Source organism: Seriola dumerili, unplaced genomic scaffold (assembly GCF_002260705.1).
Source record: "Seriola dumerili isolate Sdu_G_001 unplaced genomic scaffold, Sdu_1.0 BDQW01000018.1, whole genome shotgun sequence".
Taxonomy (NCBI): Eukaryota; Metazoa; Chordata; class Actinopteri; order Carangiformes; family Carangidae; genus Seriola; species Seriola dumerili.
In genome coordinates this window covers 629,231-644,048 of record NW_019174273.1, presented here as the reverse complement: position 1 = coordinate 644,048, position 14,818 = coordinate 629,231, and positions in this window count along the sequence as shown.

Here is a 14,818-nt window from a genome sequence, read left to right as displayed (position 1 = left end):
TTCTTCTCTTCCTCCGGGACATCACCTCAGGGACTGACAGTCTGCACCGACTTGGCAGAGCTTTGGCCTGGAAAACACATCGGACGAGTGTAACATGCACGTTGTAAAGCGCTCAAGCTGGAGTGCACAGATGTGGGTCAGCAAGTGGAGCTTCAAGAAGAGAGAAAACAAACAGAAAAAGATCTTTAATTGTCTGAGGGTCGCTTTATTTCCAACATGTTCTTCCAGGTGCACCGACTCTGTAGAAGAAGAAGTCATAAACAAACACTTCCTCCATAAAATATGACAAATAATTTCACCCACATGTTTCCAAAACTATGGAACAGTAGACAAAATATGTGAAGTAGCAAACTTCATTTGAAAGCTTTTTTCTGGCTTAATTAAGATTGACACATAAACGTTAAATGCATCAGTTGATGATTCATATCATCTGCAAGATTAAGGCCGCTTTCATGTCATGCTAAATGTTGAGTTATCACCAACTTAGCTTAGCTTAGCATAAAGACAGGAAACAGGGAGAACAATTAGCCTGGCTCTGGGCAAAAGTAACAAAATCCACCTGAGTTACATCCTGGGACTATTTCCTGGCCGGGCGTAGTCACATCGGCATGAAAGTAAATGTGCGTACCTCCCAGAAAAGTCAAACTGTTCAAAATCCAAAACATTTATGGGTGATTGAATGATTTAAAAATGATTTTAAATGATGGCCACGTTTCTTTTTGGATGCAAGTTTTGTATTTTAGTGGCTGAAACCAGGATAAGAGCTAAAGACAGAAAGAGAAGTGTAGAGAAAGAAGAGAAAGAGGTTCATTTATAATGAAGGGATGTTCGAGAAACAAACCTAAATGTGGATTTTGCTCTGAAAACTTGTCTCATACATATAGAAGCAGCCATATGCTCAAAAGAAAGAAATGCTCAAAAAAGCATCATCATCCAGCCCATCTTCTTTCATCGGCCTCTTGGCTGGACAAATTTAACGCAGCCTCTAATTAGCTACATCTTCCAAGGCGACTGTCAGAGCCCGAGGAGGAGGAGGTTGGCCTTGAAATAAAGCAAGAAAAAAATGATGAGAGAGGAGAGGAGGAGGAGGAGGAGGAGGAGAGTGAGAGGAGGAGGAGGGAGAGAGATGTGGGGGGGGTAAAGAGGGCGCTTGTTTCAGTTTGCAGTGATCGCTCATCCAGGAGCCTGTTCCACTCAGGGATATTTGGATTTCTCAGTCTGGATGCTGTAGCTCAGGGGTCGGGCTCTCTCTGACTTCCTCGTGTGTTTGCGTGGCGGCTGTGTGTGTGTGTGTGTGTGTGTGTGTGTGTGTGTGTGTGTGTGAGGACGCTGCGTGTCTGGCATGCAGACATGGGCCCCTCGCTGCGCTCTAGGATTACTTTCTGCCTGGCCATCACCTTGGCTCAGGTGATCGCTGTGACCTGCCAAGAAGATACCAAGAAAGGTGAGTGACAGCCACCCCAAATATGACCTCTCCTTCTGCCCTCTGATTGGTTTTCTGTGTTGATACCTGATATGTTTAAGTGCTGACAGGTTTATGCAAAAAAAGGAACAAACAAAGGATATAAAAGTGCTGAAATAAACATTTGTCCCATGCTGATAACAGACTTTAACTTCATGAAAACAACCAGTATTTCTTTATTTCCAATGCTGCAGATGCTGGATATATATCTGTGATTTATGTTTGACTCTTTGAATGATTCATGGTTGAGTAACAAGCCCTGTAAAAACATTTACTTTGTATTTTCATGTGTTTTTTTTACGCATCTGTTTGTTTTTTCCATTATACATCCCTGCTTTATGATTTCTTCTTTTTTTAAAAAAATTTTTAGGATGTGGTTTGGGAAGTTTCTCCTCTCTCCCAGATTCCCTGCTTCATGTTTTAGTTTAGATGTCAAACTGGGCTGCTCTGCCTCCCACTGACCTCGTGGTTAAGGAACCAAAGGTTGAAATCACACCCACAGCCTCCACCAGGAAGGCTTATTATGCCTTAATGAGACACTGTTTGCCTGTTCACGAAGCTGCGAGAAGCCACAGAGGGATGATTAAGACACAAAACATCTGGCAGAAGCTGCAAAACTTTTCAGGAATTAATTAGAAATCTTAAAGGTGACAACGAGATTTGACGATTCTCCTACAGTCATGAAAATAAAAGTGACGCTCTGCCTGATTTTGAGGCTGAAGTGGCCCCGTGTGGTTGACGCAAAATCTCCTAATTCAAGATGATTTCTCAAAGACAGAGATGTGGCTTTTTCCCTTTCAAGCATATTTTCTAAAATAAAATGTCCCAGTGGATGTGATTCTAGGTCAAAAATACTTTACCTCACCGCCCCCCTCCCTCCCCTCTACATGCTGCAGTGCACACTAAAGAGCGCGCACGGCCTGCTGGGCTATTTCAGTGCGAGGCCGAGGCTGAATGAAGGGGTTTCGAACGCCACGGCTATAATGATGTGGCCTCTGTGGATGGGATGGACAAAAGCAGGCCACTAATTTTGGTCAGACTTCGGGCCAAAGACAGACAGGACACACCCAGAGTGAGAGGACGCTGGGTATGAAACAGGCTTTCATCACCTCCACTGAAAAACTCAAAGATGTCAAAGACGTTCGCCTACATCTGAGTTAAAGTTCCTGACATGAGCAGTAGCTGTCATCTTTAAGTGCAGAACTTTAAATTAGTGATGGTCTTTGTCCAGCTGTGGACTGACAGGTGCATCACTAAAAGTGACAAATATAAGAATAGAAAGTGAGAGTCTGCACCTTGCAGTACCAATATTACTCCAGCTGCTTTAACTTAAACTTTTTAAACAAACTCTCAACTATCATTTCACTTTTCTGGACAAGTTCTACATAAAACGAGTTTTCCAAAAGTGAATAAAAACAGCTGTAAAACAATAATCATTTCTGAGCGACCATGTTAATTCAAATACACATCTGCTCCGCCTAGCTCTGTCTGAGGGTGACAAAATCAACTCATCTGAGTTTCAAGAAAGCAAAAGAAAGGAAAAAAACCTCTTAATATTGTAGATTATTGCCTAAAATTCAAAGATTGAAGGGAAGACTGAAGTGTAACCACAACGTTGTGCAGCAGGTTACAGGGGGCCCAGTCCCCAGGTTGGGAACCACTGATCGAACCAACAGGATGAGGACTGATGAGACTGATTTCTAGGCCCCGGTCTTCCCCAGCACTATAACTGGACACTATAACCTGCTGCTGTTATGAAGGGAATTAATACATAATTTTCAGTTGTGTCCGGGGAGAGAAATCAGTGCAGCTCAGGTTGTTTTCATCTGAATTCAGAGTCCGGCGTGTGTCAGCTGTTGTTATGAAGAAACAGTCTGCACAGATTTACGACTCTGGCTGTCAGCTTGTTAAGACACTGACTGGCCGTTTAAGATTTTAGTGTGCTGTTCTTGGCCTGGTGTGTGTGTGAGTGTGTGTGTGTGTGTGTTTGTTTGAGTGGGGAAAATTGGAAAGAGACAGAGTGAGCTGAGATTTAAATGGGAGGAAGTTTTGGAAGCTGTGCGCCCAACACACTGCTTCACAGCCTTTTTGGCTCGTTAGTTATGCCCATTAAATTAGACTCTCACCTTGATGATTGTAATCACTTAAACCAAAGAGTGAATTTTCCTTCTTGGACTGTTTCATTTGATAGAAAATATCCAGTAATTCACAGGGAAAAATGAACTATAACTGTAGCTTCTTCCAGAACAAAAGAAAAACAAAAATAATTTTGTATTTCTCCTTTAAACGTGGTATAATGACTAATAAAGGGGAACACAGGATAAGGAAAGTGAGAAATAGTTTCCTTTTTTATCCCATATATCACCTGGATATGATTTTGATTCAACCCTCAGGTTGTAAACCTCTCGACAAAGGTAGAGTTTATGTGGTTTAAATATGATAAAATAAATAGAAATCCTGTGTTCAGGCAGTGTCAGGAAGCTGCACGGACAGTTTCCACTTTAAAAAGAAGCCCACATGTAGTCGTGGTAATTTCTATCATACTCGAAATCTGAGCCAGAATCACACAAACTAAGCTGAGCTGCCTTAAAATGATATATATTTATAACTTTTCTGAACAATCTGCAAAAGCTGCAGCAAAAAAAGCAAAAAATAAAAGCTCAATAAAATAAGAGTAAAAGGTTAAAAAGGTCTGTTGCAGAGGGAGATCAAACCAATAAAGCCCTGCAGCCTAAAGACCCTTCAGCTTGTTGAATTCTAGCTGTTTCATACATGCTGCAGCCTGCGAGCTGCTCCTCAGGGTGAAGCAGGTTTCGCAGCAGGAGGTTTTTTCTCCGGGTGTGGCACCCCAGTGCTGTGCTCTCCCAAATAAAGTCAAGCCACAAGTTCTACCCAAGCCCAACGTATAATACAGCCGCTGTGGTTTCCCCTGAAATAACTCCCGTTTCGGAACACCAGCCTCTCTCGCGGGGAGAGGCTCCACCACATAATTAGTACTTAGGGACGTCAGTAAACTGCCTGGATTAAAAATGCTCACAAAGCCTGTAGCAGGTGGCCATTTTTGCTCTTTCCCCCCTCTTTCTTTTAGTTTTGCACTTTTTCCTGATGGTTTCTTTCAAAGAAAGGTGCAGGATTTTGAAATTTGATACAAAATAGAATAAGACAGGCCACAATTATTGAGAAATGTCCTTTTTTTCTGTAGAAAACTCATTAAAAACTTAACATTTTTGAAACCAGGTGAAATCGTTCTCTCACTGCTGGGTGATTTATCTCTCAGTTTATCAAAAGTATAATTTAGGTTTCTGCTAACATGAAAACTATAGGTGTCATCTTGTTTTATGTTTAGAGTTGGAGCCGAGATGGTGCAGAGATAATAGCATACTTGCACACAGACACATTTATTTACAGCCAGGAGCTATGGAGTTCAACCGCAGTCTAGTCACTGCCTGGCTGCATGATTGTAGTGCCTTGCTCAAGTGTAGGTCAGTGGCAATTTGCCTGGAAGTGTCTTATAGTGACACATGTATCCCGTCGTTTGTCCCCTGAGGGAAATTTACTTCAAATATTTTCTTTTTATTCTAATTTAACACCTGAAATGTTACAAACACACAAAACAACAGTATTATATGTACAGTAATAGTTATGCCAGTGATTTGTTGATTAGAAAATTGATGCACGAAGAGATACTCCAATGATTTAGTGATGGGATCAGGGATAGAGGGAGGAATGATCTGTTGTCGGAAATTTTACTCTATTTATTCTGATTTCAATGTATTTTTATTGTTGAGTTTTGTGTATTTTAAAGGCCTATCTAGGAACAAACATATCAGACCAGCTTTACTGGTCACTGGTTTATGCTGTATACTTAGTTAAGCTTAAGTTAGCTTAAGTTTGGTGACCTGTGATGGACAGATCAGATCTTTTAAGGAAAAGAAGAAGGTCAAAATCGAAGCAGCAGACGCTGACAGATGCTGACTTTTTGACTCTAGTATGGATTAAACTCTAAAAATAGCTGGACACTACACTTCCCACAATGCAACAGTGTAGCATCTTTTCATAGACCCTGCTCTGCCTTTGTCTTTAAAGCTCCACACCCACAGTTTAACATAGTTTCTCCAGTATAAATGTTGGCTCCGAGCCCTGGAGGACTAGGATTACTTTCACCCTCCAGACGCACAGAAGACATTATAAAACTAATTAACTCTGACGTTTAAAATCCACAGAATTCCCCTTTAAATCATGAGCCTCGATTTAACACGTCTGAGTTTAATGGCGTTCAGTGTGATTTATGGCTTTTTAATTTCAATCTTTCTCTTCATGTCAAAGAAACGAGGCATTTAATGTGGACCGTGTTAACTGTAACTACAGTGAGGTCGACAGCCGCTCTGTTTACACGACACTTATCAGCTTTATAGTTTGAAGGTGGTTATTCTTTTCATTTTAAGCTACTTTATACTTTTACTCCTCCACAATTCAAAGGGAAATATTCTGCTTTTTACTCCACTACATTTACTATGTACAGGTTGCTCCATCTTGACCAACTACACCATTAAAATGCTACTTCCAGATGAAAACATCACTAATAATGATCCAATATTATATACAAATATAGTGCAACACTAACAGGGGCCAGAGCGTTTTAACTTTTGATGCTTATGCTCATTTTCTTAGGTAAAAGATCTTAATACAGCTGCCAATAATCAGCTGATTGATATCTGGTTGACACATTTACTGCATATACATATACACAGAGCATTTGATTGATTTTAGCCTCATACCTGCTGATATTTACTGTACGTATTACTGAGTAATGGGAGCAGCCTACTGGCCAAAGGTGTAAAATACACTGTGCTGCATTCAGTGGTCCTTGTGGTATTTGTGTGTTTTAATGTTAGTTTATGATTTCAATTTGTTTTTCAGGATTTTACCCTTAAATTTGATGTCATTACACAATATAATAAATATAGAACTTTTATTGCACCTGTAGCAACAAATCTAATGATTTATTTCCGTTGCATGAAGCAATGGTTTAATACTTTGTCTGTGTGCTATTTGGTGCTTAGCAGGTGGTGTACATGCTGCAAACACAGGTGTTTTCAATTTGGGCTAATTAGCTAATCTTCTCAGGACTCTCCTCAGGTGTGTACAGACTGTGCTTGATTCAAATCTGCCTCACTCCTTTTATAGAAATGTATTAGTCTGTGTTATTGATGATTCTGTTTTTAATACACATGACGTTTAGCTCCACCTAACTCAACTTCAACCCCCAAACCTTTTGCACACCACAGGCTCTACACTGAAAGCTGAGGAAACCAGTTTTCTTTGCATCATTTTTGCTCATTTTTTTTAGTGAAAAGTCTGGATCAGCTGTGCTGGTGCAGGTTTAGACTGTTTATGAGCTAAAAAAAAGAAAGCTCAGCTGCTCTGTCTAGACTTTTTATATATTCTAGTGTAAAAAGAGGAAAGGATGCAAGACTTTAAAGGTCAAAGTAATCGTGACCTTAATCTGGGACATTTTCTGTTATTATCTGTGATTTGCTCTGAAAACAGCATCGTTATGTTCAAATCAGTCTCCCCTTTGAAAATACAGTATCCTATCTTCAGCTTGTGTTTGTGTTGTGGCACTATAGCTGAGGGATATCACATTACTGCACTTGTGAAATTCCCTGTAGGCCTTATGATTGAAAACCCCGCAATGATGCCTCATCATCATTGAGAGGAGAATCACCCACGACACTGACGTGGCTGCTGTTCTGTTTTAATGAAGATACCTGCACAGAAAATGGCAAAACCTACTCCAACAATCAGATATGGAGCCCAGAGCCATGTCGAATCTGTCTGTGCGACACAGGGACGGTGCTGTGTGAGGAAGTGGTGTGTGAAGAGCTAGGGGACTGCCAGACAACCGAGGCCCCTGAGGGCGAGTGTTGCCCCGTCTGCTCCACAGACGCACCACCTCCTCCTCGCATGGAGAATAAAACTGGTAATAAAAATTCGTCTCATGTTATTTGCATTTGTGAATGCAAATCACACCCATCCCTATAAATGCATCACTATGGGATTGAACAGTCATCATTAACAAGAGCTGTCAGACTCCCCAAAGACACGATGAGCTACATAGTGATTATTTCACTGAGTTAACACCATGTGTTCCTCACAAATGCTCTTAGAAATAAGATCTAGCATTAGCAGACCACGTGAAATTTCACTAATCCGCGACAGGCTCATCTGCAAATTGACGTGCATCACTAAACTGGGTTAAATGATGGGCACTGCCTCATTTTAGATTTGAGGGAGTGACTTTTCTGAGGCTTTTGGGAGAACAGCTTCAGGAAACAAGACTGAAGGGCACACATCTGTGATGGCATGCTAATGAAAAAGTCAGAGCATCACAAAAGTCAACAGGATACGTCTTTTGGGAACCATGAATGTGTGAACCACATTTCATGGCAGTCCATTCAAAAGTTGCTGAGTGGTCTAGACTGAAATATAAACAGGCCGATAGCGGCAGGCTGCTAGTGTGTCTAATGTTCTGTACTGTAGCTTGGAAATGCAGCACACTTGCTATACACTTGTTGTAATCCTGTCTTTTTTAAGACCATTATCAGACACTTCAAAGTATCAGCTGTCGAAGAACGACCCTGATGTCAGCTGCTGTTCTCTCTCATAAAGATTCCTGCACAGAAGACGGCAAAGTCTACTCCAACTATCAGATATGGTACCCAGACCCGTGTCGAGTCTGTATGTGTGATATGGGGACGGTGGTTTGTGAGGACATGGTGTGTGAGGATGTAGGTGACTGCGAGACCACAGAGATCCCAGAGGGCGAGTGTTGCCCCGTGTGCTTGGTCGCAGCGCAACGGCCGAACACTGATACTCAGACTGGTAAACCGAATGTCCCGAGGCTGTTTGTAACCTGCAGATTTTCTGTGGCTGCATTTCAGTTATTTCAAGTTTGAAGCGACTTTTCTCTCAACCTCAGCAGTCGGTTAATCTTCCCATCCGTGTCAGGACTGCTGGTGCTTCTTATCATCTGTCAAAGCTTGAAGTCCTCCTCTTCAGGCTCCATCCTGTGCACACAAAATGTTGTTTTTTAATCTATATCTTTGTGCTCTGAATTTCCCTTTGACTGTATTCTAAGTTTGCAAAAGCAATACATTGACTTTTTGGCAAATAAGCTCACTTCTCAACGAACGTTTGTGCAGCAAAATCATTGGTAGCGATTTCATCAGGAGATTAGCACAGAGTAGGCTACTGACAGTCATTTCAATATATTGTATTGATAAAAATGGACAATAATGGACACTGTTGGAACTGCTATCAGTTTTACTGCCACACAAATGAAGTTGAGCAAGTAACTTATTTATCAAATAATGTGTATTCCTCTGGGAAATTGTACCACCTTCTCCATGTCCTGTATCATATTATTTGTTGCACTTTAAATGCACATTTGATTATTGTTATTGCCACTTTTAATGGTGTTTGCACTTATTGTGAGTTGCTTCCTTTTCCACACCAATTAAGGCTTAAAATATTTAAATTAAACAGTTTCTTCCTCTAAAGAAGGTGCACTGATTAAAGCCCCTATGTGTAGGATTTAAAAATTTGTGACTTTGGCGGCTGAATGCTATTACACCTGTCTAAACACTGAGATTGCTGCACCAGGATTGTCCCATTGTTCTAAAAACAAAAGCTTCTGCTCTCAGAATCATTTGCAGGATGCTAAAATCACAAAAATCTACACATAAGAGCTTTAAGAAACAGGAAGTAAAGCATGTTAGAATATACCATTAACATTTAAGATTTAGCATTTAAAGGAAAAGTTTGACACGCAAGTAATACCACACAGTATATGAAGCTACCCTCAGCAACCAGTTAGCTTAGCTTAGTTTAGCAGAAAGACTTCCCACCGGTTTTCACAGTTTTACACATACAGATTAAACAGCATGTTAATTAATGAGGTTTAGTTAGTTAGTCCTTTAGTTGGTGTTGGTAGATAGAGCCAGGCTAGCTGTGTCCCGGTTTCCAGTCTTTTTGCTAAGCTAAGCTAAGCTAATCAGCCTATGTGACGGCTTCATATTTATCTTGCAAAATGTTGAACTTTTCCTTTAAGTTCTTCCAATTTTGGCTGTTGGATTTAAGTTCACATGGTCAGATACTAATTTAATTTTTGTTTCACGAAGATACGTGCTCAGAAAATGGGAAAGTCTACGCCAACAACGACATGTGGAACCCGGAGCCATGTCGGATCTGTGTGTGTGATAAGGGGACCGCTGTGTGTGAGGACGTGGTCTGCGAGGACCTCGGTGACTGCCAGAAAACTGTGACCCCTGATGGCGAGTGCTGCCCCGTGTGCTTGACTCCAGCTTCAACATCAGCTCCCAGCGCCGACCCCACAGCAGGTAAATGTTAACTCAATCACTTTGCAGAGGGCTTAGACTGTGCCGCTTTTAAAACACCCCACCTGTTTGTGTTACAGCTGCAGATGAGAATATGAAGGAAAGCTGCACAGTCGACGGGGAGGTCTACAGTCACAACGACATCTGGAAACCAGAGCCTTGTCGCGTCTGTGTCTGTGACAACGGTGTCACCATCTGCGATGAGGTGCAGTGCGAAATTCTGTCAAACTGCGAGAAGGTCGTCACACCTGAGGGAGAGTGCTGCCCTGTGTGTGACAACTTCGCCAGTGCCAGCAGGATGATTGGTGAGACATATTTACCCGTTACCCCACTGTCCATCCACATCCATACACTGCTCATTAATGAATTATTATGGTCTTGCCACAGTGATGTCACATTGTACATGACACACCTTAAAGTACACTTGTACATCACTGCAGCAAGTCAGCAAAGTCACAAGTTCAACAGCTGTTTGTATAATATCTTTAATGTGAAATGATGAATGCAGTAGCTGAGAACTGTAGAAAGGTTTTAGGAGAGAATATAATCGAATTAACTTTCTTCCTTCTATTTTCCTCAAGAAATGATGGGCTTCAAGGTAAGTCATGAATCATTTTGACGTGGATTCATTTCAAACAAATGTGAAAACTATTGTTCTTTTAATCAAAACAAAATACGTTTCCTTTACAGGGACAGAAAGGTGAACCAGGTGATATCCCATATGTAAGTAAACTCAGCAGTGTTTATTTTTTAAATGCAACTTATAGTTTTTTGGTTGATATTTGTCATTTACTTTACATCTTAACACTTTTAGTTTTTTTCCTCTCAGGTTGTGGGGCTCCCTGGACCTCAAGGACCCTCGGTGGGTTTTTTTTACTGCTTTTACTCTTGCTATTGTTTTTGTATTTACACGTGCCAATGTGTATTATTGGATGGATAATCTATAATATGTAGATTTTAAGAAGTGAATTAGATGCCAGCAGGCTTTTTAGAATGGCCACAATGCACTAATTTTGACACTAGAGGGCACCAAATCTCATAACTGACTTTTTCAGTGTTTATCATTGGGAAACACCCTGTACTGTTCATGTTGGCCCTGTGTGATGAATATGTGTTGTTGACGCACACACACATTTGTTGAGACAGTGCAGGCAGATCTACAGTATCTCTGCAGACTGCTGAGTTTGCATATAAGACTGGAGGATATTTATTAGTTTTTTTGTCCTTCTTTTCATTAAGGTTTTATCATTCTTATGTAAAGGTTAATGGGCTTAATTCATGATCACTTTAGTTTATCTTGAATTAGATGTGATCACAATGTGTATGCACTTATGAATTCTATTTTTCTTTATGGTCCAGGGTCCGCCAGGAGCTCAGGGTAACACTGGACCTAGAGGCTTTAAAGGCAGGAAGGTAAGTCTGAATCAGAGATGTTTGTGTACTGACTTTTCCAGTCACTAATCAACTGCACAGAATATAGTGATAGAGTAGGGTTCATACAATTTATAATTTATCGATTAAAATATATTTTATTATATATTATGTATTCATTTAATAAATCATGTATTTATCTGTGTGGTTATATTTTACACTATACTTGTGTTTCTGTATTTGAAACCAGACTAGGTCAAAACCTAGTGGCTGGAACGTTAAAGGTCAATGTGCAAAATTGAGAACGTATTTGAGGACCATCATGGAACTGCTGTTTCAGTCCGGCCGATAAGTGCATATACTCTAGAGTTTTTTCCATGCTATGTCCTCAATTTAGCACACTGACCTGACACAGTTCAGTAACAGTGGGACTTTCCCTGCTAACACAAATGTCCATGAGTGACAAAGTGACAGATTGGAGTTCCACCATTGGTCAACGCAGTGCCACGTGACTGAGTTGGACTTTCCTCTTTCAAAATTTATTGGCACAAACAAGAGTTACCAAAGATGCTTGATGAAGTTAAACAAGGAAGAAGAAGAAGAAGAAGAAGAAGAAGAAGAAGTGTCCTTACTATTAACTAAAGGGCACAAGATCTGCAGGCAAAGATATGGTGGAAGTTGTTCTAATAATCTTTTTTATCATATACCATGCAGTTGCACTTACTGCTTGTCCCAGGGCACCTGGAGTTCCATCAGTTCCTGCTGCACCCTGTTATAAAACAAGATATTAACTAATGATCAATAATGATGTTAAATATTCTTACATTCCAAGATTAAAAGAAAAACCTACAAAAAACTTGGACAGAATGATTAATTAGATTGTAACACACCTGCTCTCCCGTAGGTCCAGGTGGTCCTACGTGTCCGGCATCCCCTTGATCCCTGGCTGTCCTGGGCTTCCTCTCACCCCTGTGGGTCCGCTTCACCCTGCACCAGAGGACACGATTGAGGACAAAATTCCTGATCGACTTTCAAGGTCTTTTGCTGAATTCACAACGTCAAATTTGGCCTGGTTTTTCTGTCATAAGTCATCCAACAGGCTTATGTTGTGGGATGAAATGAAGTACTGAATATGACACCAGATCATAAACAAACTCACTTCATTCCTGGGCTGCCTGGAAATCCTGGCACACCGGTGATTCCCAGTGGACCCTGTAATTGAAGAAAATTTGACATAATATAATAATATAATAAAACAAATATTCAGTCTCTTTGGCTTTCAGCTCAGAGCTCCGTTTCACTCTCTTATTATTTCATGCTCAGTTAAAGTCAAGGCCTGCAGATTTTCATTAGGATGCTGAAATACCTGCAGAATAAAACAGCTTGTATATGGTGGTCACAGCGGTTTAGTTACAGGTTATATTTGTTCCAGTCTCATGATTTCTTGATCCAGTAGAGGAACATTACATGAGTGTCTGATTTGACACATGTAAACAGTAGATATGAGTCCTTACAGAGGACCTGGTTTGCCGACATGGCCGGGTGTTCCACGTTTTCCCTGAAATAGGAAAGAAGAGAAAATGTCTAAATCCTGCAGCATCATTTTACAGTTTTTGTACTTTCTCAAATGGATGATTTTATCTTCTTACCACAGGCCCAGTTGGGCCGGCTCTGCCTCTTTCTCCCTGCATCCGCCGCTGGTCCTGAAACAGAGGACTGGCTCAGTATCTGTGTGGCTGACATGTGACTCTGTGTCAGATACTGTGTTGATCTTTTTTAATGTGTGTGTTGCTACCAGTGGACCGGGAGCACCCATAGCACCAGGAGTACCGGATGAACCCTGCAAAACACAACAACACAGGAACAATTCAGGTTTGAAATGTGCAGTTTTGTAAAGACGTCCACCGTCTTTCAAAGTTAGTTATAATATATCATATGGTTCTATAGCACTGTATGAGTTAAAGATTCCTTTATCAGTTTTTATTTTCTAGTGGAGTTTTAACCATCCTAATATATTAAGAAGAAGAATTTGAGAAGCTCCTGATGAGGTGACACATTCATACCTTATTTCAAAGGGCTCCAGACTCTCCTCTCGACCCGAGAAGACCAGAATGTCCCTGTTGAAGAGATTTAAATTCACAGAAACGGGTCAGTGCTTGATTTTACAGAGGAAATAAAAGAAGTGAGGAAGTATGACTTTAACTACATGTGACTCACCTTTTGACCTTTCATTCCTGGAAGACCTGGGAGTCCTGGGAATCCTCTTGCACCCTACAGAAAACAACCAATCAAATCAACTATGAAGTCCCATCTTTCACCGTTCCAACTAAACAACTAAATTAATATAGATCATATTTGATGTACTTATGATAGATTCTACATTTATAATGGAAAAATGTCAGGGCTTGATTGTGTCACTAGGTTATGATTAATAGTTAATAATTCAAAGATTTGGTGTGAACACTGAGTGACGACTAGTTACCCCAGATCCGGAAATCCTGGCTCTCCTGTAGCACCTGCAGATCCAGCTTCTCCCTGAATGGAAAAAAGAGAAATAGTTGTTCTTAATAAATTATTACTTGTAACACTAAAAGTTAATGGGAATGTGTGGATGTTTGACTCACATCAGATCCAGCTTTTTCCTGGTGGCCATCTGGTCCCGATGACCCGGCTCACCCTGCAGACAAACGCAAAGAACTCGTTACAGCTGGCACAACTTTTCAATCACGGGTGAATTTAAATTAAACTTTGTGAGAATCAACTGAATGTTCTAAATGTAAATGTGTTCCTACCATCAGTCCTTGATCTCCAGCCTCTCCTGGAATTCCCTGACCACCGCTTGGACCCTAAAGAAGAGATGGAGGAGATAAACGACTCCGTCAAGGAAATACTAATACTTACAATTATTTAAAATGTTCAGATGTTTATTGCCAAAACTTACTGGTGATCCAGGCGATCCTGGAGGTCCTCGTGGTCCTGCTTCACCCTGAAATAGCAACATTTTATTCACTGTACAAATAAAGATCTTAACATTGTATAAATGTAAAAGAAACATTTCCGATATAACTGTGCAGCACTCACCCTTGATCCTGACACCATCCCAGCCCAACCGGACTTCTCACTGAAGCCTGAGGCCATCTGTGATACTAGGTTTTCCCTTTGGGAAGAGATTTATTCAAAATAAATGTTTCAAATATCATAGAGGAATGGCTGTAAAATGTATGTATTCCTCCACTGCAAGGTAACTGACGCTGAGAAAAACTCACCCCGGGGCGGATGCATGGCCTGGGCCTCCTGCTCTCCCTGGATTTCTTGGCACACCCGGGCTCTCCATCAAATCCTGCAGGCCCTGGGAATCCCTGCAGGTTGTGTGGGAACATATCACAAATGAGAGAGGACACATTGTTGGCCATGCAAACAGTAATAAATAGATGGTTAATTTCTCTATCAATCAATTAATCAATTAATATTTAGATGATTAGTGCAGGAAATTTCCCTCATTGTTAATGAGGCATAGAAGAAAACACTGCAACTGCTTGTCTGTTAGCTAATGTAATGATAGCATTTTGTTTGATGACAATTATTG